The 25,729-nt window shown below is 35.2% G+C and overlaps 1 long non-coding RNA gene across 8 annotated transcripts in view; it reads left to right on the top strand.

The window, feature by feature from the left end:
- LOC127869141 (uncharacterized) overlaps window positions 1-25,522 on the top strand; it is a 39,240-nt gene extending 13,718 nt beyond the window's left edge. Inside the window, exons 4-18 of one of the 8 annotated variants that reach the window (XR_008044420.1) lie at window positions 3,433-3,592; window positions 4,478-6,290; window positions 8,034-9,647; window positions 10,460-10,578; window positions 12,422-13,229; window positions 13,565-13,628; window positions 15,018-15,164; window positions 15,764-15,857; window positions 18,339-18,460; window positions 20,561-21,118; window positions 21,207-21,294; window positions 21,383-21,734; window positions 21,779-21,822; window positions 22,175-22,218; window positions 22,351-25,522. This is a non-coding gene — a long non-coding RNA (uncharacterized LOC127869141). Of the gene's footprint in view, window positions 1-3,432; window positions 3,593-4,477; window positions 6,291-8,033; window positions 9,648-10,459; window positions 10,579-12,421; window positions 13,230-13,564; window positions 13,629-15,017; window positions 15,165-15,763; window positions 15,858-18,338; window positions 18,461-20,560; window positions 21,119-21,206; window positions 21,295-21,382; window positions 21,999-22,086; window positions 22,115-22,174; window positions 22,219-22,350 lie in introns of those variants that run through there. The other 7 variants (XR_008044423.1, XR_008044424.1, XR_008044421.1 and 4 more) reach the window with 7 other exon arrangements.
- The last annotated feature ends 207 nt before the right edge of the window (window positions 25,523-25,729 follow it).

Raw genomic sequence — 25,729 nt, 5'->3', positions numbered from 1 at the left:
AGTGACCCGAAATAGTTTAATGGTTTCCGGATAATAACTCAAGAACGCTTATGCCTAGGATCATGAAACTTGATAGGTACATTGATCATGACTTGCAGATGACCCCTATTGATTTTCAGGTCACTAGGTCAAAGGTCAAGGTCATGGTGACCTGAAATAGTAAAATGCTTTCCAGATGATAACTCAAGAACGCTTATGCTTAGGATCATGAAACTTCATAGGTACATTGATCATTACTCACAGATGACCCCTATCGATTTTGAGGTCACTAGGTCAAAGGTTAAGGTCACCGTGACCCGAAATAGTAAAATGGTGTCCAGATGATAACTGAAGAACGCTTATTCCTAGGATCATGAAACTTGATAGGTAGATTGATCATGACTCGCAGATGACCCCTATGGATTTTAAGGTCACTAGGTCAAGGGTCAAGATCATGGTGACCTGAAATAGTAAAATGGTTTCCGGATGATAACTCAAGAACGCTTATGCCTAGGATCATCAAACTTCATAGGTAAACTATTCATGACTGGCAGATGACCCCTATTGATTTTCAGGTCACTAGGTCAAAGGTCAAGGGCACAGTGACAAAAAACATATTCACACAATGGCTGTCACTCCAACGGAGAGCCCATATGGGGGGCATGCATGTTTTACAAACAGCCCTTGTTTTATAAATATTTACTGGTTAAAAAATTTACAATGCATTATTTGCCAAAAAAAGTGTTTGATAGGTTGCAACAATGAGTTACCTGCCTTATTAAGCTGTATAAGTTGAAACTTAGTACAATCAAAATACAAATAAAAAATTATAAATTGTTAAGTATTTGTGTTCACGTATAACTGATTATGATTTTTATTTAAATTAGAAACCGGATGTTTGCAAAGACAATATCACTATACTGCTTTTATATCCTTATGCACACACTTTTAACGCCAGTGACTAAACTTTACATCTAAGGTCTGTCTTACAAAAACAATTGCATAAAATGTAGACATCAACTAGTATCGATTCAATATCACATACATATAAAAAATTTAACCAGAATAGGCTATTATTACTAGTATAATGGTCCCTGGTAGCAAGACAGAATATCATATACTTAATTCACCATAGACTTTCATCTGTTTTTGCATTTCTGTCTAATCCATAGGCAAAACGTGTGTGATCAAGTACTCATATACTTACAGTATTGTGTCTTATGACTTGCTGTATTGTCTATTGCAAGTTGTTTAGTCTCGCGTAGATGTGCACATTTAAATATGTTCAGTCTCATATTTTAAGTTGTTCAGTGTCATGTTAAAAGTTGTATTGTTTTACAGTTAAAGTTGCCGAGTATCAAATTAAAAATTATGTAGTCTTTCATTTTAAGTTATTACCGTAGGTTTTCACGTATAGCGCGCACCCGTGTATAGCGCGCAGGCTGTTTTTTAAATGCAAAAATGGAGAAAAAAATATTTAAAGACAATAAAACCACCTAATCGGACTGAAAATGGCCGCCATTTTACTATTGCACAATATCCAATAATCAGGGGCATTGGAAAGCTTAATTAAGCATTCAAAATAGGAAGCGTGATTATGATTAGGAGCATGGGTTGCATAGCACTATACTTTTTTTTACAATTTTGTAATTTTCTAGCAAAAGATTAACAGTCCACGTGCATTTCGTGAAAACGTGAGAAAATAAGAATAGTGTACATTGTGTGATTTTTCCTCGGGGAAAGCATGGGCATTACCGGTAAATTTGAATGTGGCATGGGAGACGGGGATACAGTTGTTGAGGTACACCACTGTTCAACATTCAATATTTATACACACAAAATGCATTTGCATATCTTCACGTTCTCAAGTGTCAATTAGTGTCTCAAATGTCAATTAGCGTCTTAACAAGTCGTGGCACATATTACTCAATCTGCCAATTACGAAGTGAAAAATGACCCCCTTTCACACCTACCGTACAAGCAAAAAAGACCTCGTTCGCACCTACCCTTGCCTGCTCTCCGGAATGTCGACAACAATCCCCATCGGAATTCATCCATTAAGAAGTGTAAACACAAACAAAGAAATGTCCGCAAGTTTATTCAAACATATTTATTTTTTACCAAAACTTCTTCTACCGCATTCATATCTACCAGTTGTTTCGACAATGGCCCCTCAGTCTGTACGATTATAGGGTGGTAGTTTTCTGGAAAAAAAACATGGCGGCTATTTTGATTATTTACGATTACACAACATATTTTTTACCAATCTAGCAGCCAAGATGGCGTTGTATCAATGTATAGCGCGCACCAGCTTTTTAATTTGAATTTTGGAGGTAAAACACTGCGCGCTATACGTGGAAACCTACGGTAGGCTTATTTGGGCAGACACTTTGTGCACAATTTATAAAGCCCTGTTTTCTCGGTATGAGGCTCAAAGTAAATCCCCCTACAGTCTGTTAAGAGTTGTACAAGATGATACCAGGTGAGCCTTGTTATGGGAAAAGGGTGCTTAATGCATGTTATGTACCATCCACAGATTAGCCTGTGCAGTGCGCACTCTGAATTATCAGGGATAATGCTTTCCATTTTTGAGGAAATTTTCGCTTTAAAGAAATTATTTCTAAACAAAAATCATGTCTTGGTGGAAAGTGTCGTCTCAAGTTAGCCTGTGTGGACTTCACAGGCTAATGTGGTACTATACATATTCATTAAGCCCAGTTGTCCTGAATATGGCTCAAGTTTAGTCTGCTTCCAGTCTGTTGGTATTTGTAAATTCTGATTAGAACAAATATGGTATAAAAACCACTATGATTAAAAACTGGTAATTAAAACATTGGTGTACATATAAATGCAAATTTAACATACATATTGAGCAATTCTAATAGTAGCTCAAAATTTCCCAATTTAACATAGTTTGCCATTTTTATAGAGTTGGTTACTCATTTTTTCACAAAATTAAAAATTTTGAGTCATATTTTGTTCACAAAATATCATATCAAACACAGTTAATGTTTTAAATAACTTGGACAAAATATTGTTTTGTTATTGGTAACTGTGAAAATATAGATTTATCAAAGTACAGGCAAACTAGTATTGTAATATGACGGTAATTAAGGGCAAATGGCCTGAAACATAATTTTTACTCCAAGGTGTATGTGTGAAACAAACTTTTCCATCTTTATAAAGTACACGTAATAGGCACTTCCTTATATGCAAGTGGACTAATAAAATGAGCACTGAAACTGAACATTTCAACAAAAACGCATGTCAAAGAATATATTTTGATTGGATTTGTGCAATGAAGTTCCATGCAATTAAAAAGACATATAATTCTCAAATTAAAAGATAGAATTTTCCCGATGTTTGATAATATTACGCTAATTTTCCTCATTGGTGTGGTACAGATACTTTTTTGGCAAGTTCAAAAGACTATCGGCTTTCTCAATGTTACAGCAACTGCTAAGCTCATAAGACCAAGGAGTAGTGAAAGGCTCAGCCAAATCAAAGTCCAGCGATGTGAGGGTGAGACAGCCTTCCCATGTCCTCGTATTGCAACATGAAGGACATTTTAGCTGAAACTAACAAGGGAGAGAACTGTAGATCTGCACCAGCAGTGAGTTGTTGCCCTTAAGTTGTTTAATGTTTTATTTATTTGTATTATGTCTTACAACTTACATGTTGATTGACTTTAAGACTGTTTTCTAATGTGAATTTAAACAGATTTTAACCATCAAAGATCAGTAAAGGCAAGGTAAAATAATGTGTGTGTGTTTTTTTGCGTTGGTGAGACATTAATATTATTATTAAATATTAATATTGTTGCCTCCCATTTATTGAAACATATAATAACAACAAAACATATGTAATGACATTTTAAAAGTAATGTGATTAATAGAATAAGTACAATTAAAAATATTAAATTTTTAACCAAATGGTTTTCCTTCTTTGTGTTTTGCAGCAAAAAATTGGCTAATAGATAAACAAGCTGTGATGTGGAAAAATGGGGCCTAATGCATGTGCTTAAATTGTTGTCACAGATTAGCCTGTGCAGTTTGCACAGGCTAATCACGGACAACACTTTCCTCTTAAAGGTATTTTTCATTGAACAAATAATCCTCTTTATGAAAATCCAGTCTAGTCAGAAAGTACCCTCCCTTATTAGCTTATGTGAATTTCACATGCTAATCTGGGACGACACTTTCTAACATTAGTGATCCGCATATTGGTTTATGAAAATACATTTCTGGAAATGGAGTCAAGATAATAGATATAAATGTACAGATAAGTATAGCATTAGCCAACACTTTTCTTGTTTTAATACAAAATGACTTAATTGTATTTATGTTCATGCTATTAAGGACAAGGAACCAATAAAATGCCGGATTAGAAATTCATGTTGTTGAAAACCTTCACAGCCAGTCAAGAGGCATAGTTTGTTATAGATTATAATATAATTGTTACAAGTTCCTATCACCCACTGTGTTGTTGTTGTTTTCAGCAGAGCACCAGCATTGATATCGAGTTGGCCCAGCAACCGCACGAGTCCCGCCTGCAGGAGCCCCAGTCCAGAGCAACCCTTCCCCTCCCCTGACTTCTAACTCCTTCCCCTTGACCTCCTGACTGAAAAAGTCAGCATCGTTGAACAACTCCGTTCTGCAGGAAATTCTGAGCATGATTCTGGTAAAACGTCGAGTTGTCCACACATAAGCCTGGGTAGTTTTGTTAAGCTAGAGTTCCGCGTGGGCCTGAGAGGGACGAGTTTTTCAGACACGAAAAGTTATAGCAGTAGTTATGGTAACGCTAACAGTCAGTTGTTGCTGTTGGACATCACAACAAATATCCTGAAGAACAAAAAGTTCAATAACTTGTTCCAATCTTTATGGGACAAACAGAAATTGAACGGGAGAAAATCAAGGAACAATAAAAGCATAAGCTTTCCTAGTGGGATGCTTCTGCTGTTGATAGTTTAGACGACAGTAGGGTTACGGACTGCCCCAGATTGTCCATTCAGCGGCCAAAATATCATAATAGAACGGACTTTTGGCAATATTACCGACAAAGAAAGGCAGTAATGACTTGGTTGTGAATACCCAGAGCACGATACATCCATGCTGACACAAAAAGGCAGTAATGACTTAGTGGTGAAAACCTAGAGCACGCTACATCCTTGCTAACAAAGAAATGCAGTAATGACTTAGTTGTGAATACCCAGAGCATGCTACATCCATGCTGACACAGAAAGGCAGTAATGACTATTCTGTGAACACCCAGAGCATGCTACATCCATGCTGACACAGAAAGGCAGTAATGACTATGCTGTGAACACCCAGAGCATGCTACATCCATGTGGAAACAGAAAGGCAGTCACGACTATGCTGTGAACACCCAGAGCACAATATATCCATGCTGACACAGAAAGGCAGTAATGACTATGCAGTGAACACCCAGAGCAAGATATATCCATGCTGACACAGAAAAGCAGTAATGACTATGCTGTGAACACCCAGAGCACAATACATCATTTGCTGACACAGAAAGGCAGTAATGACTTGGCTCTGAACACAGAGCACAATACATCCATGCTGACACAGAAAGGCAGTAATGACTTGGCTGTGAACACAGAGCAACATACATCCGTGCTGACACAGAAAGGCAGTAATGACTTGGCTGTGAACACAGAGCTTAATATATCCATGCTGACACAGAAAGGCAGTAATGACTTGACTGTGAACACAGAGCACAATACATCCATGCTGACACAGAAAGGCAATTATGACTTGGTTGTGAACACAGAGCACAATACATCCTTGTTGACACAGAAAAGCAGTAATGACTTTGCTGTGAACTCAGAGCACGATACATCCATGCTGACACAGAAAGGCAGTAATGACTTGGATGTAAACACCCAGAGCGAAATACATCCATACTGACACAGATTGACAGTAAAGACTTGGTTGTAAACACCCAGAGCACAATACATCCATGATGACACAGAAAGGCAGTAAAGACCTTGTTGTAAACACTAAGAGATCCATACATACATGGGGTGTGCCACAGCCGCAAATTACGCCCACTATTGTGAACAAGGTGCTTAAAGTGAACATGTCTGGGTTTGGTATGAGGACTTAGCACTCCAAGCCCAGAAGGCCTCGCATTGAATTGATGCAAGAGAAGGCTTTGAAAAATGTTAGCAGTTTTGTTGTGTGGTCCAGTACGCCCTTCGACTCTCAACCTGAAGAAAGCAGAACTCAAACTCGGCTCTTAGCAATATCAACAAGGCCAGCATGTCATCTCCGCTTCTTGAGCTTCAGGTGAGACCTTACAGTGTTAATTTTGTTGTTGAAATTAGGGCTGAAATTCAGCCCCATTGTTATCTCAAAAAGTCTTTATCCATGATTACTGGCTTAAGTTCTCAATTCATGGTTTCCCGCAAGAAAAAGAATGTTTTGATAGGTTGCAACATTGAGTTAATCAGAACTCAAATTCAGCCTTTGGCAATATCAGCGAAGCCAGCATATCAGCTCAGCTTCTTGAGCTTCAGGTGAGATCATACAGTGTTATTCATTTTGTCGAAATTGGGGCCAAACTTGAGTCCCATTCCTAATCTTAAACATCTTATCTTGAGTTTGTTTCCTTATGCAGCTCTATAAGTTGAACCTTAGTGCAATTTATCTTGATAGCACTTATTCTCAATTTTTAAATTATGTTTAGCAAAAACTACAACCATTTTCCCAATTTAATTCAAAACACTATGATTTTTTACGAATTGTCCCAATCCAAAAATGGTTACAATAAACTCTGCATAGAGCTAGCCCCTAGTTATAGCACATTATAACGTTTTTTATCAGAATAACTGGCTTAATTATACCCGCACAAACGAAGTTTAGGGGGGTATATAGGTAGTATAGGAGTGAACTAGTCTGTCGGTCTGTCTGTCGATCCGTATTTAGTGTCCGTTCTCTAATTCAAGTAGTTTTCATCCGATCTTTACCACATGATGTATAGGCCAAGTTTAAACATGGGCTTTGTCGGGTTAAAAACTCGGTCACGGTGTCACTTAGTGCATTTTAAACATTCAGCATGTTGTCCGCTCTCTAATTCAAGTAGTTTTCATCCAATCCTCACCAAACGTGGTCACAAGTTTTTTCTAAATGATCTCTAGGACAAGTTTGAACATGGGCCATTCCAAGCCTAAAACTAGGTCACCGGGTCACTTTGTGCATTTTTAACATTCAGCAAGGTGTCCGCTCTCTAATTCAAGTAGTTTACATCCGATCTTCACCAAACTTGTTCAGAAGTTTTATGGAGATGATCTTAAGGCCAAGTCAGAACATGGGCCTTTCTGTGTGAAAAACTAGGTCAAGAGGTCACTATTGCGTTTTAAGAATAGAGCATGGTGTCCGCTGTTTTTTTGTGAAGACGACATGCAAAATATTATGTGTCAATGCGGCATGTGGGGGTATTCGTCACATCTGTGACAAAGCTTTAGTTTGCTTATTTCACTAAGTTTAATTACTATTTTGAACTCACATCTATTGTTTCTTATTAAATGCCAAATAGTTGTATTGTCTCACATTGAAAGTTGTTAAGTCTCAGGTATAAGTCATAAACTGTCACATTTAAAGGTGTGCAGACTCACACTTAAATATGTAGATTGTAACATTTAAAGTTGTGTTGTCACACATTTTTAATTGCTGAGAATCTCATTTAAAATTATGTAGTCTCAAATTTAAAGTTCTTTAGTTACACAATTAAAGGTGTACAGTCTCACATTCTAAACTGCTCAAGTAATGCCTGTTTTTGATTTACAAAAAATAGATATAACACCTCACTACAAACCCAAAAATTCCAATTTCAAGTTGGTGCACGTAAAACATTGATACTACGTTATTCTGAATTCTAATTGGTGAAAAATTAATTGCAATATTTTAAATATCAATTATAGGCACGATGTTTGGCATTTAAAAAACAGGTCTGTAAGGTAAGGTGTTTCAAGGCTTATTCATGTGTCACTAAACAATCCGGTTTTAGTTTACTTTCCATTTCCTTTTCAGTGAACTTTACTAGCAAACATGACAAACGTCATTGAAATGAAAGTCGATGACAACCCCCTTCTTGCACAAATACTACAACTTGCTTAAGAAAATCAGCATGAAGACGTCTTGCGTCAGACTACCAAGCCTCCTATCAATATATCCTCCCATGTTGGCTACATCAACACTTCCAACAGCAGAGCCTTGGTGAGTTTGACTTCCGTCTCAGCATCCATGTCGCTTAGCAACAATTGAATGATGGGCGTCGACAAATTAGGCCGGACAAGTCGCTCAAACTGAAACGATCTGATCCAACAGGTAGAGCAAGCGTTGCATGACACGTCCATTAATGTGACTGACCTCGATATGTTGTTCTCGAATAATGTGAACCTTAGGCCTGGAGAGCAGTATGCGATTGACGCCATTCAACAACAGTTGTTATTGGCAATTCTCAGGTTTGGGGTGGCGACTTCAGCGTCAGGACTTGCTCCATCTCTGTCTATGGCCCAGTCCCAGCAGCAGCAGCAGCAGCAGCAGCAACAAGAACAATAAGTAGTATCTGAGCAGTGTTCTGGGATATGGGGCTTCATGTATGTGCTTAAATTGTCATCCCAGATGAGCCTGTGCAGACTGCACATACATTAAGTCCTATTAAAGTGTCATCCCAGACTAGCCTGTGCAGATTGCACATACATTAAGTACTATTAAATTGTCATCCCAGATTAGCCTGTGCAGACTGCACATACATTAAGCCCTATTAAAGTGTCATCTCATATTAGCCTGTGCAGACTGCACATACATTAAGTCCTATTAAAATGTCATCCCATATTAGCCTGTGCAGACTGCACATACATTAAGTCCTATTAAATTGTCATCCCAGATAAGCCTGTGCAGACTGCACATACATTAAGTCCTATTAAAGTGTCATCCCAGATAAGCCTGTGCAGACTGCACATACATCAAGTCCTATTAAAATGTCATCCCATATTAGCCGGTGCAGACTGCACATACATTAAGTCCTATTAAAGTGTCATCCCTGATTAGCCTGTGAAGACTGCACATACATTAAGTCCTATTTATCCGAGAATGAGGCTCATATAGTTCACTTAACGTCAGTCCTTTTTCTACCTGATTGAGGAAAAGTTCCTAGCATAAAATGTGAATTCTATGATTTATCAAACTTGGTAAATAAATAGCAAATAAAAGTTAATCTGATATCAGTTTTAATCAAAGGTCAGGGCATAGTTTTGTATATTTTTCTGCTGAAATTTAGCCCTTGAACAACAGTTTCTCCTTGCAATAAAAAAATCTAATTTAATTATTAAATTCTATTTAATTTAAGTAAAACAATTATTTAATCCCTTCAGCACATTATACAATTATTATCTTCATTTATTTTCAATATTTATTTAAATTGCCGAATTTTGTTTTAAGAGCTAGTTCCTAGCAATCAATAGATCGGTACTCTGCTGAAAAACAGGATCTCTGGTCAGCTGGGCCCAGACGCCCAGCAACACTTCCTGGCCCAGGACCTTGGGGCAAATGCTCAACATGTTCTATCTGCATGGTGAAGCCTGTCTAAACCTTGGGCTCCAAACTTTCCTGCTGTGGGGCCGAAATTACCTCATCCATAAGGTACATTGGTACTGTCATTTACTATGTATAATGTTCAGTTTGTATGCCCCTGGTAGGGTGGCATATAGCAGTTGAACTGTCTGTCAGTCAGTCAGTCTGTCCGTCCGTCCGAAAACTTTTATATTGGCCATAACTTTTGCAATATTGAAGCTAGCAACTTGATATTTGACATGCATGTGTATCTCATGAAGCTGCACATTTTGAGTGGTGAAAGGTCATGGTAATCCCTCAAGGTCAAAAGTCAAAAACTACAATCCAAGGGAAGAAATAAGCTTTAAAAGGGAGATAATTTTAAAACCTGCCAAATGATATATTGAAATTTTATTTCGAAGCAGCACAATAGAGGGCATTGTGTTTCTGACGAACACATCTCTTGTTTACTTCAAATTTCAATTTAAATAGTTTGTGCGTTTTATATATAAATAAAACTCTATCATGGCTGCTAACTTAATAAAATCATTATGCTATCGTTAATTTTCATAATTGCCTTGAAATGGCAAAGGGGGGTTCGTACCGATTTGTCCTTGTCGGTTGTAATTCACTCCATCCTTCCTTCCATTCTTCTTTATGTCCGTCCCACCTTTTTGCTGTTGAACTGCACTTAATAAATATTGGTTTCAGATGGATGAAAAATGTTTGCTTCTAGTGTACAGTATATAGTAGTCTATGTTTGTATGAAGTGTTTAGTGTATATCTCATTTGTATCAAGAGTTTTCAAAAATAATGTATTCCTTTTTTTACTCAAACAAACTTGATTTACATACAATGTAATTGATGACATTTCAGAATGCATTGAATTATTTGGTTTACAGGGACACATTTCTGGGATGCGCTAAGGTCCTTTTATCTGTTCACAGAGGCCTTATACTCACAAGTTCAGGCCCAGAGAACGGTGTTCCCCAACTACAACACAACCAGTACGTCTCAATAGGTAAGTCCTCTTCCCATCGCAAAAGGGGTCACTGTGGTATTGCCTAATACTTTAGATGGAATCAAGTTTTAACAAATAAGGTTAAACCCTATGCAAACTGAGGTTTCTGCTCTTCAATTAATTGACCAGTTTATCTTACCTAAGTTTAAGGGTTCAGCCACAAGCTATTGTATTGTATATAGACATGTGAAGAAAATGCATTAGGTGCAAGCTTGACCCTCAAATTTGTATTTTAAATTGAACATCGATAGCTACCATTTGAATTGTTTTCAATTATGGAATATTTAGATTGATTTAGAGCATAATCAATTCCATATGTATTTTAAGTAACTGAAAATCAAAAAACCCTTATATGTAACGATTTTGCTCTAAAGCAATCTAAATGTTCCATAATTGAAAACAAGGCAAATTCATCATTTGTTTTTAATTTCATTCACGAGTTACAAAATTGTCTTTTATGCCAACCTCAGCATTGTTTGGTTACTTTTGTCTATGGCAAAGTGAGTTCAATGTTTACACCAAGCCATTCATCAAAAATTAAAACAGAAACAACACGTTTAAATGATTAGATATAACAGATTATGTTCACTTAAATTTGTGTTGTAATTATAAGAGTAATAGAAACTTTAAAATCATATATGAGCCTTGCACTGGGAAACAGGTTGAATGCGTAAAGAGTTTGACTCCAATCAGGGACACCACTTACCGCCTAAACTGGATTTTGCTAAGAACATATTTCTTTAAAACAAAAATTCTATAAAAGCGGAAAGTGTTGTCCCTGATTAGCCTGGTTATTCCTGCAAGGTACATGTATAATAGATCAACCAGCAGCAGCTGCATGTTGGCTGTTGGGCAGTTGGCATCCACTATTATTACATCTGCTCACTATTTCAAGTTGAATCTTCATGAAAGTTGTAAATTATGTTTGTGGGCAGAATATCGTGTACAAGTTTAGTAACAAGCCAGATTCTCTGTACTTATTTAATGAAGAAAAAATGACCAGTAAACATGTGTGCCAATGTACTCACGATCCATGTAAACCAGTCTTGTAACTGGGTGTATTTTGTTGGCATTCTCGTTCTTAATTTTTGTGTGTGTATGAACTGCCTGAAAAAATGCTACTTGTCTGAGCATAAATGCCATCAGAATTTATGCAATCGGCGTAATTTTCCTGACAGTTTATACAGTTTTAAGTGTACTGTCACATTGCAAAACAGTGTTATATTGTCTTGAATAGTTTATGGCCTGTGTGGATGCTATATTTTTAAATCTTTTTCTATAAAGAAGGAATGTAGATGACACTTGTTCATAGTTTCATTCCATCGTTCCTCAAAAAGTTGTAACTCTGTTGCTCTGGCATCTTCAATACCATTGAGTAATTAAATGGTAATTAAATTGAATGCTTTTTAATTCCCTTTTATTATTGTTTAATTTGAGTTACAATGCTATGAGGTTAAATTTTATTTACACTTAAATGTATTATAAATATTGCTGGGCCAAGTGTGAGGTTGAGCGCTCCAAAACCCGTTTAAACCCCCAATGCTTTGCATTGACCGTTCCTAGGCGCTGACCCCAGCTTTATTCTTATTTGTGTTTATGTTGTTTTGTATTGTGCTGTTTTGTACTGTTTGGGCAATCTGTCACTTGCCTTAAATAAAGGACCTTCTAATTGTTTATAATAATAATTCAATACTACTCCAGCAGCTGGAGTTTCACTTCTTTATACTGTGCCTAATTTAATGTCAAATGGTGACTTGTTGTCAAGGTTGGACCTTGCAGTAAATATAAGAATGACCTTCTGCTGATGCAACTAGATATTCACTTCGTTGATATTTGATTTCAGAGGACACCCTTCCTGAAAACCTCGCTGAGTGCGACTGCGCCATACGTGACCCTTAAGTGAAATGAGATTCCAGGCTGAATGTCAAACCGGTACTACTCAGGTCTTCAGCAATAGCCTCAGCCTTGGACGCAGGTTCATGATGCACCCGTGGCCTTACTTATTTCTGAACATCTCAATCTCACAGCAATTGATGTGAATTAATGATAATAAGACTCCACAAACCACGTTTTGTAGAGGGTATATTGGAGTCAATTTTCTGTTAGTTGTTTAGTCAATGCGGCATTTTTTGCATATATTATAAAAAGATTTGTATCAAATCTAAATTTCTCAAAGGATTAAATTGGAACTTAAATTGTGTGAAACCATTGAACAGTAAGTGATAAGTGGTGATTTTTTTTGCATGCAAAGCCCCATCGTTTCATTGGCCAAGTCACTCTTTTACCCAGTATTATTTTACTTTCAGTATCTCACCATACATGGGAAATCAGAAGATATGAAACTTATATTCTAATCAGGGTTTTAACTAACATTTTGCCCACATTTGCGCTGTAACCTATATGCAATTCTGGGTTATAACTAACATTGTGTCCACAGTTGCGCAAAGTTGTTTGAATAGTAGTGTCTAAAAACAAATAAAGCATAGTCACTTGCATCCCTTGTAATCAATCATGTTCATGAAGGAGCCATTGTGAAATATTATGTTGCATTTTGACAAATTGCCAAGCATATGTCTTTTAGCTTATCTTGTTAAGTGTTTTGCAGTACCAAGCCACGTCGACGCAGCAGCAAAAACAACAGTAGCAGTCTAGTAAGCTGTCTTACACGTTTGAGCTACCTAGTTGTAACAGTTTTCAGCAACGTTGTCACAATATGGATTGTTTTAATAAAACCTAATGGAGTTATAGAGCATAATTACTGATTCTCGTGTAAGATCGTACTTTATAACGCACTTTCATCAACAACACTGATGCATATGCATGAAAGCTAATACAAGTATTAATGCACAAACTAAAGTATGAATTTCTTGATAATTTAATTTATTTGCAAACATTAGTTGCAACACATATCTAAGTATATCGATATTTTTTACTTTGCTTTAATTTATTGTTTGATTTTTATCACTTTGCCTCTCTTCCTAACCAGGTTAAGGGTCACCCCGCAATGTTCAGTGCCTAGCGATGAAATCATCCACCATTACATGTAGTTGGTCAGTAAAATGAGCGTTTTGTCTGCATATAATGTAAAAAGATTTTATCAAACGACATCTACATTTCTAACAGGATTAAATTGATACTTCAGTTGTTTGATCCCCATGAAGTCTTGCTTTGATTGGTAGATGGTCATCTTGTGACAAAGCCCTAAATTATCATTGGTCAAGTCACTTTTGCACAAGATCAAATTAATAACACTGTATCTCACCACACATGGGAATTCAGAGGCTGTGTAACTTATATTCTATTCAGGGTTAATAACTAACATTGTGCCCACAGTTGTGTAAAGTTGTGTGAATATTTTTGTTTAAAGAAAAGAATAAAGCATTCGTATAACTTGTAATCAATAGTGTTCGATGAAGGAACAATCATTTTGAAAATGACCAATACTCCAGAATACATGTATATTTGTCTTTTGACTGATCTTGGTCAGTGTCTAGCAGTATCCTTACGACCAAGCCACGTCGCCAAAGCAGCAGTCAAGTAATTTGTCTTCCACGTTTGAGCTTCCTATTTGCCACGGTCTGTTGCAAAGTCCACTCAACATGGATTGTTTTAATAAAACAAATGGATTTTAAGAAGATATTTGCTGATTCCTGTGTATGATCTTAATTGTATATGAAACAATACATGAACAACACTGACGCATATGAAAGGTAGCTTATACAAGTATTCATGCACAAATTAAAGTATGAATTTCTTTATAATTTTTAGTCATTATCAAAAATTCATTTCCAAACATATTTAAGCATATCGATATTGTTATGCCGTATAACAAAATAAAACAAAGGGTTCATTCAAAATTTCTAATTTTACTTTCAATTTCAGTTTCATTATTATTTTTATTACAACAAAAGCATATATCCAAAAAATATCATATACAATCAATAATAAAATATTCGTACCTGCATCTTATTCTGTATCATAATCTTTTTCTTGTGTAAATAATCTATCTAACCGGATGTTTTTCGTTTAAATCTGTATTCCAAACTGAAACTTGTTTACTTTGGAATCCGCTATTTATACTTTTTCAGGCATGACGTCACTGACAAGTGACGACCGTTAAAGTAAAATATATGCCAATGAACGTAATGTGAAATGGCGGATTTATTAAATAAATGAGAATCAATGAACAATAATATTATACAAATACAATGACAAAAACGTAAGTTAAGCAATATACATCAGTGGAAATCAATAAATATGATGTTTATGAATATAAATTTATTTAGATAATAAGCATTTTAATTTAATAAGGAGTGTTTGTTTACATTACACCATGTAATACGGAATGGCCAATGGGAGGAGTAACGGCCTAGTAATATGTTGACTATGCTTTGATTTATTGTTTGATTTAATCACTCTGCCATTCTTTTACTTACCAGGTTGAGGGTGGCCCAAAACCACCCGGTGCCTTGCGATGAAAACCTCCAACGGGACTGTAACCTTGCCCTTGTACACACCTAATGGTCAGGTATAAGGTCACTTGGGCTTAGATAGTCACTGCAGTAAGAACATGTAAGGTTTAAAAGGTACTTGTTCACAGATTTTATGAGTACTTTGACTGACCCAAATGACATAACTAAAGCACATTTAAAAGTGGCTACATATAACTACACAGTGTATACCAATATTTTGCAGTATGTTATTGTAAATTGCTTTTACTTCTTTTGATACATAATAATATTAATAATCTCAGTTTAGAAACTAAAAGAAGGCAGCTTTTATGATTTTCTTTTTTTAATTTTGTATATTTATTACTGTAGGTTATTCCATAAACTGTGTTTTAATAATGTTTGAAAAATGATATTGAAAACTCGATGATCAAGCTATTTTATATTGTTCCATCTGTATTTGTAAACAAAATGACTGCAGAACAGGGCATCACTAAGTAAATTTATTAACATTTACCTTTAAATTCGTATTTTTTACATGTTTGTATTTGTCAAAATGACATCAACAACAGGGCATCAACAGAACCATCTATCTGTATTAACATTTTCATTTAAATATTGCTCAATCACTCACAGAATTTCTACAGAAAGAAAAAAACAGGACAGGACTATATCTTTAAACATTTCCCTTAAAATAGTGTATATCATTTTCAATAAACAAGATGACTTCACAATAGGACATCCGAGACTGCAATGACGAAATGAGTGTCCTCACTTCAGCAGTGGAGGCCAATACACAATACGAGAGTTTCCAGCGGCTTACCTTATCTGGTATGTATGGGTTTATTTTAAACCTAATTATTATATGATTTAGTTAGGTAAGAATATATATGTATGTAGTTAAAATATAGATTTAATATTATTCACTGAAGTAAAAATATGAGAACAATTATAACAATATTTGTGTTCAACATCAGTCAGCCAGTAAATTATTTTAATAGTATTAGTATCCCTTCGTCTGTCCGTCCGTCCGTCCGAAACTTTGTCCAGAGCATAACTCCGATGGCAACTAGGACAATTGCAGTGACCAAGAACCATAACTATGTCTACCTAGGTTTTTTAATTATCTCCCCTTTTATATAATTTTAAAGTAAATTTTTGTCCGGAGCATAACTCTAAATCTACTGAAGGGATTTACTTTAAACTTGAAATATAAACAGATGGCAAGAAGGGAAAGTGCAGTGACTAAGAACCAGAACTATATCTACCTAAGATTTTGAATTATCTTCCTTTATTTAATATTAAAGTAATTTTTTGTCCGGAGCATAATTCTTAATTTCCTGAAGGGATTTACGTAAAACTTGAAATATAAACAGATGGCAAGTAGCAGAAGTGCAGTGACTAAGAACCATAACTCTATCTACTTTTTTTTGGAATTATCCCCCTGTATTTAATTTCAAAGTAATTTTTTGTCCGGAGCATAACTCTGAATCTACTGAAGGGATTAACTTGAAACTTAAAAAAAATAAACAGATGGCAAGTAGGAGAAGTGCACTTACTAAGAACCATAATTTATCTACCTTAGTTTTTGAATTACCTCCATTTATTTTATTTACAAGTAAATTTTTGTGGGGAGCATAACTCTTAATCTACTGAAGGGATTTACTTGAAACTAGAAATATAAACAGATGTCGATTAGGAGAAGTGCAGTGAACATGAACCATAACTCTTTTGGCCGTAGTTTTCTAATTATCTCATTTATTTAAAAAAAAATATATTATATTTTATTTATTTATATTATTTAATTACATTTAATTAAATGTTATAGTACATATTTTAGCTTTTCAATTTTTAATATCTCCCTTTATCTTATTTACAATAATATTTTAATTTGAACAACGAAGAATTCACTGTAAAATAAATAGATGAGTTTAAGGAAAAATACAGTGACAAAGAACAGTAACTTTTTATAGTCCTCTTCTTTAATTACCTCACTTTCTTTTATTTCCTTTTATTTTATTCTCTACAGCATATCTCAAACACTATATAACTAATTGATCCTTGAAATATAAATGGATGGCACAGGTGCCATGTTTTACAAATATTATTCTACTCTCTAAAACAAATGTTGTCATACAAGCAAACACATTTCGGCAGGGATTTGGCACTATTGTGACAAGCTCTTGTTTTTCTAAAAAATGCAAATGTGTGTTGAATATCAATAGGACATTGTGTTTGTCGTAAATCAATTTAAAATATTCAATTAATATACAACAGTGCACTTATTCTGACACGTTTTTTCCACCATACATTTTGTCAGTTTGTAAGGATGCAATTAAAAAAAGTGTGTATACGACTTTGCATCTGACCCCTATTAGAAATAGAGTCCTGCCTATAAAGAGACTAATCCAGTACCGACCTGTGCACATGTCTACTGCAATAAACAAGCTGTCATACTTGCACTTGTCTTTGGCGTATTCTCAGATGAGTCACTATATCAATGTATTCAATGTTAATTTTGTCTTTAAAAAATAACAGTGCGTAAATGTATACCCTGTAAATTCAAGTGATTTCAAAATAAAACACAAGTAAATTACTTTTTAACTGTTCTCACTTTAGTTTTTGTTATTGTACTAAAACATAAAAAAAGTGTTGCATTTGGTAAATCTTCATAAATGTATAACACTTTTTCTAGAACAAGTATATTTAAACCATTTCTTGTTAACCCGCCACGTGTATTTTATGCCCCTTCAAAGCAGAGGGGGTATATTATTTGCGGGATGTTTGCCGGTCTGTCGTTCGTGTGTTGGTAGACCAGTTGATTTCCTATAACTAACTCGTCAACGAATTGATATATTGGCTTCATACTTCACATGTGAATCGGTCTTAGACAGTAGATGACCTCTATTGAAATTGGGGTCACTTGTTCAAAGGTCAAGGTCACTGTCAAAATAATTGTGAAAATGATCTGATCAATAACTCGTCAGCAAATTGACCAATAGGCTTGATACTTCACATATACATTTGCCTTGGACAGTAGATGACCCCTATCGAAAATGGGGTCGCTAGGTCAAAGATCAATGTCACAATACATGCGAAAATTCTTTTCCGATCAATCAATCGTCAACAAATTGACCTATTGGCTCGATGCTTCACATGTACACTGACCATGGACGGTAGATGTGCCCTATTGAAATTGGGGTCACCAGGTTAAAGGTCAAAGTCACTGTCACAATTAGTGTGAGAATCGTTTCCATTAGTATTAGTCTCCGTCCGTTGTTTTGTTTGAGGCATGATTTACTTTTATTCCAGAAAACCTGGGTAGCAGAGCAATGAGTATATCCCAGGAGCATTTGCAGTCATCGTCTCCAGATTATGAGATCCCCATGCTCCACAACCCTCATTCTATGAACATCATGCAGAGCGAACCTTGGGTTAGTTTTCCTTTTCCATGGCCTTACTTTCAGAGATTGGTGGGTGCATGTAGATTTAACATTGTGTGTCAATACATCTTTCAATCCAGCTGTGGGTTTTTTTGGTCGTGTGTGAGCTAGTCTGTCGGTCGGTCGGTCCGTCGGTCAGTCCGTATTAAGTCTCCGCTTTCTAATTCAAGTTGTTTTCATCCGATCTTCACCAAACTTGGTCAGATGATGTCTAGGTCAAGTTCGAATGTGGGTCATGCCGGGTCAAAACTAGGTCATGGGGTCACTAAGTGCGTTTTGAAAATTGAGCATGGTGTCTAGTACTTTTAAAAATTAAGCATGGTGTCCGCTCTCTTATTCAAGTAGTTTTCTTTTTTTATTCCATTTTTTGCTCGACTATTATATTTGAAAATATATTGTGGAGCTATCCTACTCACCCCGATGTCGGCGTTTCCATTAGCGTGCAAATGTTAACGTTTTCGTACTACCCCAATTTTTCCTTGACATATTGCTTTCATATTTTGCATACTTGTTTACCAACATGACCCCAACCTATAAACAAGAGCAGACAACTGTATCAAGCATTTTGACAGAAATATTGCCCCTTATATACTTAGAATGTATTATTGATAAAGCTATGTTAAAGTTTGCGTACTACCCCAAGTGCTTTATATACCATTTTGCAAGCTTTTGTATTTTCTGTTATTTCGTAAATTTTCGTATTTCCTAAAAATCTGAAAAATTACCATTATTTGTAACGCGTGATGTTGCATCTTTATAAAATAGCATTACCCACTGTAAGGTGTGCTCACTAAATCTGAAATGGCGAGGCATTTAAACATAAGCCCATGATCCATACTGTCGAAGGCTTTATTATATCGGAAAAAATAGGAGACCGTTTTCGTTACTTTCATCCATTAGTTCAATAATTTCATGCAAAAGTCTTACATTTTCGCCATTACATCTTCCTTTGATAAATCCTGTTTGATTTACACTGGTTATATTATTTAAAAGAGGTTTTATACGATTGGCAATTGATTTTGTAGCTATTTTGTAATCAACGTTAAAAAGCGAGATGGGTCTCCAGTTATCGATCAAAAGGGTGTCCTTTGCGGTCTTAGGTAGTAAAGTAATTATGCTTTGTTTTTGCAATTCTGTTAGATTATTGGTGTCTAAAGAATAGTTAAGAGAATTAACGACATATTGCTTAATATAATTCCAAAATATTTTGTAAAATTCTGCAGATATGCCATCTGATCCTGGACTTTTATTGTTTTTCATGTCTAGCAGTGCTTTATCGCATTCATACTCTGATAGGTATCTTTGTTCATTTTGCGTTTGTTCTGGGTTTATTTTATTGCAGATATTGGTATGGAAACGTTCATGATGTTTATATCTATATTGTTGTCTTTTTTATAAAGATTCTCATAAAATTTGGCAGTGTTTTAATATTTCGTTTTGATCACGTATTACAGCATTATTATTCGTTTTTAGTTGTTCAAGTAGTTTTCATCAGAGCTTCACCAAACTTTGTCAGAAGTTGTAGCTATATGATGTTTAGTTCAAGTTCGAACATGGGCCTTGCCGGGTCAAAAACTAGGTCACGGGGTCACTTAGTGCGTTTTAAACATTGATCATGGTGTGCGCTTTTTTGTGAAGACAACATGCAAAATAACCTGTGTCAATGCGGCATGTGGGGGTATTTGTCACGTCCGTGACAAAGCTCTAGTATTGGTTCATTTATTTTATAGTAGTGAAGTTTTCAGTCAAAAGTAAATTGTGGTTGCATCGGTTGCCTTTTGCCTACCTCACACATACATCTCAGTAAAACTCTTCTCCAGCACGTTTTATTTGCTATTGGCTAGTTTGCCCTGTCTTATTGTTATAAATGATAAGGTGATATTTTTCCAATGGAAGAAATGTATGTTTCTCGAATATCAACCCATATTTCCTGATTGATGGTAAGATTTATAGTTAGTTGGTAATAAAGTGGTTATGATTAACTTTTCATGTAACTCAATGTATAAAAGTGCTATTTTTGTTCTTGTTTATCATCCGTAACACATACAATGAACAACTGACATTAACTGTTATGAATCTTTCTTTTTTCAGACGTACCTTGACGAAATCAAACCAGCAAATCAGAAGGACAGCCTGCTGCTACCGTTGTTATCATATTAACCCCATACCGAAAAAGCTCAGAGATATAAAGGCTGTTTAAGATGTGCTTGTCTCTACATACCCCGTGTCTGGTGTGAACATGTACAATTGAATGTCTCTACATACTCCATGTCTGCTGTGAACATGTACAATTGAAGGTCTCTACATACTCCATGTCTGGTGTGAACATGTACAATTGAAGATCTCTACATACTCCATGTCTGGTGTGAACATGTACAATTGAAGGTCTCTACATACTCCATGTCTGGTGTGAACATGTACAATTGAAGATCTCTACATACTCCATGTCTGGTGTGAACATGTACAATTGAAGATCTCTACATACTCCATGTCTGGTGTGAACATGTACAATTGAAGGTCTCTACATACCTCATGTCTGGTGTGAACATGTACAATTGAAGGTCTCTACATACTCCATGTCTGGTGTGAACATGTACAATTGAAGGTCTCTACATACCTCATGTCTGGTGTGAACATGTACAATTGAAGGTCTCTGCATACTCCATGTCTGGTGTGAACATGTACAATGGAAGGACTCTACATACCCCGTGTCTGGTGTGAACATGTACAATTGAAGGTCTCTACATACCCCATGTCAGGTGTGAACATGTACAATTGAAGGTCTCTACATACCCCATGTCTGGTGTGAACATGTACAATTGAAGGTCTCTACATACTCCATGTCTGGTGTGAACATGTTCAATTGAAGATCTCTACATACTCCATGTCTGGTGGGAACATGTACAATTGAAGGTCTCTACATACCTCATGTCTGGTGTGAACATGTACAATTGAAGGTCTCTACATACCCCGTGTCTGGTGTGAACATGTACAATTGAAGGTCTCTACATACCCCATGTCTGATGTGAACATGTACAATTGAAGGTCTCTGCATACTCCATGTCTGGTGTGAACATGTACAATTGAAAGTCTCTACATACCCCATGTCTGGTGTGAACATGTACAATTGAAGGTCTCTACATACTCCATGTCTGGTGTGAACATGTACAATTGAAGGTCTCTGCATACCCCATGTCTGGTGTGAACATGTACAATTGAAGGTCTCTACATACCTCATGTCTGGTGTGAACATGTACAATTGAAGGTCTCTGCATACCTCATGTCTGGTGTGAACATGTACAATTGAAGGTCTCTACATACCTCATGTCTGGTGTGAACATGTACAATTGAAGGTCTCTGCATACCTCATGTCTGGTGTGAACATGTACAATTGAAGGTCTCTACATACCTCATGTCTGGTGTGAACATGTACAATTGAAGGTCTCTACATACCTCATGTCTGGTGTGAACATATACAATTGAAGGTCTCTACATACTCCATGTCTAGTGTGAACATGTACAATTGCAGGTCTCTGCATATCCCATGTCTGGTGTGAACATGTACAATTGCAGGTCTCTGCATACCCCATGTTGGGTGTGAACATGTACAATTGAAGGTCTCTACATACCCCATGTCTGGTGAAAATATGATCAATTGAAGGTCTCTACATACCTCATGTCTGGTGTGAACATGTACAATTGCAGGTCTCTACATACCTCATGTCTGGTGTGAACATGTACAATTGAAGGTCTCTACATACCCCGTGTCTGGTGTGAACATGTACAATTGAAGGTCTCTGCATACCCCATGTCTGATGTGAACATGTACAATTGAAGGTCTCTACATACCTCATGTCTGGTGTGAACGTGTACAATTAAAGGTCTCTACATACCCCATGTCTGGTGTGAACATGTACAATTGAATGTCTCATCTTTGGAATTGGGACACGTGGAAAATTAGTGATTTGATTCAGACAGAAATCGCATAGTGACAAATCACAACAAAAAATGGAAAGCAAGAAAGTCTTGTGGCCAGCAATGTTTTTAAGTGACCACTAAGTTGTGTTCAAAGAAAAACAATCGTTCATGTTTTATTGGAACTATGATGCTGTCAGTCATTTTATGTTGAAGGCTTTAAATAACTATATTTAAATATAATAAGATTAAGATTACTTGATAAAAGAAATAATGTTATATAGTATTTTAAGCGCAAAATTTACAAGTCTATCCAATTACTGTGTCTGTTTTATGACATTTTATTTTGGAAATGTTAAGGAAAATATAATGTTAGTAAATATATGTCTATGAATGTTGATTTTGACATTTGTCAAAGCTGTTTAAATGATGCTGGTAACTTCGACAAAATTTAAAGAAATGTATTATTTTCATGTAATGAGACATGCTTCAGTTTTTTGTGGCTTAACCTGTAATATAGAGGTGGTAGTTACAAGAATTGTTAAGCCAGATGGAGAATGTTTATGCTATGGCTTTGATACTCTTAAGTGTGCCCATTGGTGTCAGGTTTTTATCAAGAATATTGTTTATTGTCTAACAATTTCTTGAAAATATTGATTAATTTTAGACAAAATCATTTAATCTTCCTTAAATTGTCTATTCTGTATTCACGACCAGTTATTTATTAATTTGCATGAATATGATTTATGAATGACTTTTGTGTTGCTTAAAATGCTTTATTTGTTTTGGAACTGAGTATTTAAAAACGAAAATATGAGGTGTAGGAAAAATGGCCAAAGTTATGATAATTATTTTTTTGTTTTTGTAAAGTTTATTATGCTTTATATGTTTGTGTATAGGCATTTAGACGACCAGATTAACTTGACCAATAATTCGTGCTCACTGTATATATCGGTCAGTACATTAGTCACTTGTATATATAGCGATTGTGAAATGATTGTATTTGCAATGTAAATCATGCGTTTATTGTTGCCATTTTGATTTTCGCTGTTAACATTTATTTGTTATAACAATTTTCATCATGTACATCTTTTAGGTGCCAGATAATATAAAAAAACATTGCTTGTGGAGATGCTCATTAAAAACTTTCTAAATGATACAGAACAACACATTCTGAAGAGGCAAATATCCTTTAGACAATAGGAACATCTTGTTACTAGTATGTGTAATGCCTTTCACTAAATAAAGTCAAGCAACTATTGAAAGATTGGTTTAACTTTGTTTTGCATTATCTTAAGAAAAATTAATATATTCAACTTGGAAATCAGTCAATTGGAAATCAAGCGAGAGTGATTTAACATGCTAACACTTGTCAATAATTGAATTGTCTCTCTTTGTATGTAAGATATAGGGATGTTGTTGCTTGAAAAACAAAGTTGTATCCGTTGTTAGATAATGTTTTTGTTCATCTCTCAACATAACAAGTACATTCATACAGTTATTAAAAATATGACACTCTTTATTCTCAGCCATCAGTTTGTATTGGGATTTTGTGGAATACTTACTAAACTAATATACGTCTGTTTAATGAATGAATAGCTATGGTACAATATGATACTCAGTGTTACAAAACATGTGTAATAAAAATATAATGTCATTTATTTGAAATCTTAAAATTTAGTTGTCCATACAATGCTTACAGTTTTGCAATTGCGATGATAAAGGAAATGTTCTGCTCAAAATGTCTTTTTAAGACATGTGAAAATTGTAGCAATCATATTGTACTTGTATTTATATTATACATGATAAGAATTTACTTACGGCTGATGCTAGCGGCTGTTTACTATTTGTGTTACAGTTTGTTTCACTCGACCATTAGACCATATTTCCTTAAAAATGTGATTGTTTATATTGAACTTTAATTGAATGCATGAAACATGATTGTTCTGTTGCTTAACAGCTGAAAATAGCTTGATGTTTGTTCATTGTGTGAAATGTTTCAAATAAATCATATTGATTACATAAAAAAATAAAATTACATTTTGCGTTACTTTAAATGCATAACAAACAATTGTTACCATACACTCATATTAGTATTGAACTTAATTAATACTTTAAGATGCATTTTTTACAATAATGTTTTAATATTGTCATCCATTCCAAATAAACATTGTGCATTCGTAAATATAGGGTGTATATACACTGCTTAGATGCCTTTTTTAAAATGCTTGTGTACGTCATATTGATTAAAGACTCTTATGTATTGCATATTTGTGTGTGCCTATGTCTTACTTATCTCTTCATAGTCCTTAAATTACTGCAAATAGTATTTTAATAATGTTAAAATATTTATCTAAACTATAACCAGGTTATCTGTTAATTTAGGTTTCATACATTGTATTGTCTAGCTAATTAAATTGAAGTGTCTATATTCTCGCCAACATGCATTGTCGGTGTCTGGTTTAGACAAAGCACATTACACAACTCCTGTTGTTTTTCTCCATCATTAATAACCAATGTTTATTCTGTAGAGGTTGCATTATACTAAATATTTCAGTTGTGCAATGCTTTGCTCTCTTAATAAATCAGCACTATTTATTGATTTTTTATATGGGCACTTCCCATGACTTTATACGTGAATATTTCTTTGAATGTGCGGTAGGGAAAACATTGTTTGCTTGAAGGTTTAGAAACTTAATGTTGACATCTTGAAAGATGGCAGAAAACATTTAACTGCAGAGTAGCTGTGAAAAGATGTATGTTAAACATATAATAAACAATGTAAGACAGAACTCCACGCAAGATATGTCATGCATTCGATATGCATGAACTATCTTTTTTAATTAATTTGGATCGGAATTATCTTTTAGAAATGGTATGGTTATGAGGGTCTCTATGTGCAAAATGTTGCATTTATTTTGTGTACAAGTTATTGCTTAAACATTGAATTTGTTATGGAAATAATATAGTTTATGTGCCTTTAAGAGATATACATGTTTATGTTAGTGATGTGTTTTTGCTGATCAAAGTCTGTTCCTGCACACTATTTAAAGTAGATAACTACAAGTTATCACATTTAAATGGGAATAGTATTGTACTGTGGAAAAGTGTTGCGAGTTCAAATAAAAATACTATGAACCGTTGTATTAGTACTATATTGGCTCCCCTATTGAAACTAGGGGACACATATTGATTTGGCCTATCCGTCCATTAGTTTGCCGTCATACTTTGGTCAACATTGGTTTACAGTCAATATCTTAAGAACTATTCCGTTAAGAGCTTTCAAATGTCACATTGTGATTGGCGTTCGCGGAGATTTAATATCGTTTGATTTTGGATTTCTCA

This window comes from Dreissena polymorpha, chromosome 2 (assembly GCF_020536995.1).
Source record: "Dreissena polymorpha isolate Duluth1 chromosome 2, UMN_Dpol_1.0, whole genome shotgun sequence".
Classification (NCBI taxonomy): Eukaryota; Metazoa; Mollusca; class Bivalvia; order Myida; family Dreissenidae; genus Dreissena; species Dreissena polymorpha.
The sequence above is the reverse complement of the archived record's forward strand: the minus strand, read 5'-3'. Positions and strand labels throughout refer to the sequence as shown.